Consider the following 1,830-nt stretch of genomic DNA (forward strand, 5'->3'; position numbering starts at 1 on the left):
GTCGAACAGATCCCGAAAGATACTTATATATTTATTTGTTTATTTATTTATTTGGGACGCTAAATGTGCCGCACGGCATAAAACGTTATTTCATTAACAAAAGTTAATACTTTAAGACGTTAGAGAAAGGCATGAAGTCCGGTTATGTATAAAAATCCACATAATCTTCGGGCGTAAATGTTTTTCGTTATCCACAAGAGGAAATCGGAGTCATTGTTCGAGGACAAGCCTGCCTCTTGAAGAACGCGAGCGCGCACCAGCGAAGTTCCTGGGCATGTCCACAATATGTGGTGGACAGTGGTGTCAGAAGCCGGTGTGTCGCAGTGAGGGAATTTTTCCGGCGCAGGAATCTTCTCACTTTGCTATTGGTGCCGAACTGCGGGCGTAAGGGCCACTCCGACCCGCAGCCGCCTCAGAGGGACCTCCTCCACCCGTGATAGGTTGGGGGGAAGGGGGTAGGTACACGGGGGAATAAGAGCACGTGTACGCCGCCTGAGGGAGGCTGAAGATGTTAAATGTGTCAGAAGTGGATCTGGTGGCAAAGAGGCAGGAGGAGTTTGCGGTACGTCCGCTAGACGAGATATCATGTCAGGTGCGATGCTATCGACATCTGTGCGTGCTTGAACCCAGTGCATGAGTATACGAAAGATACTTCAATAAAACTTTTTTGAGCTAGTTGGTGCATTTTGAACCTAGGAAAAGGAGCAGCGCCAAAGCATGCAACCACAGACTAAGAAATGACAGGACACTTGTGCCCTGTCCTTTCTTCGTCTGTGGTTGCATGCTTTGGCGCTGCTCCATTTCTTAGACCCCGAATCCAGGCAAAGAACTAGCAGTCATAGCTCACTTGTGGCCTAATTCACTGACATCTACGCTCATCAAACTCATATCGCCCTCAGGAATAAAATAACATAAGTAGGAAAACAGTGTCATGATGTTACTTTTCTTCTCGGGCTCCTGGCGCATATTAACATCACGACCTCGAGGTGGCTCTGAGTCCTTGACCAATCAAAGGTCACCGGTTCTGACTTTGCGTTCCTTGGCTGTCACTTTTGAGGAGAAAAGGCGGGATTTTAAGGTGTTACGGGACCGGCGCTATAGCTGGCGTGGGAAGGCGGGTGTTAGGAACCACGTAAAAATCCAAGTGTGGAAAAAGCTGTCCGGCTGTTTCATAACAGGTGCGTACGTGATTCCCTGCTCGCGCAAACCAGTACACAAAGGAAGGAATAAAGACTGGAATATAGACACGTCGAACCATACACTGCGGCTAATTAACGCCGCCATCCTATACAGTATGCATAGGAGGGAAACAGGCCGCGAAGCACGGATGCATGCATTCCTGCAGTGGAGCAGCCGAGCAATAGCACGAATTAGAACGATTTTTTTTATTTCATAATCTGCGGAGGGATTTAGGTCACATTGCACATGCGCGTATAACCGAGGATCACATGTTCCTTTCGCCTGCCTCATTCCACGCTTCGAGTACACCGTTCTGATCTGGTTTGAAGCCACCTGCGACAACAAGGGACCGAATCGCGGCCGCTTAAGGCCTGGCAAGAATTTGCGGCTGCGTACAAGCGTGATTTTCTCCGCAGTGGTCTTCCGGGAAGAAGAGGTATCATGCAAGACTTCAGCAGAATGTGAGAGCCATCGTTTCGTTCCCTGATATATTGTTCATTGGCCTGTTCGACATTGTACTTTAACGCCTGAAAGGCAAGCATCCCGGATCAGCCTTACCACTTTACTCAATGTTCTGTTCGGCATCGTACATTAACCAGTAGTATGAAAGGCAAGAAGCCCGCATCAGTCTTCTTAGCCCACTTAATAACT

The sequence above is a fragment of the Amblyomma americanum genome, chromosome 5 (genome assembly GCF_052857255.1).
Source record: "Amblyomma americanum isolate KBUSLIRL-KWMA chromosome 5, ASM5285725v1, whole genome shotgun sequence".
Taxonomy (NCBI): domain Eukaryota; kingdom Metazoa; phylum Arthropoda; class Arachnida; order Ixodida; family Ixodidae; genus Amblyomma; species Amblyomma americanum.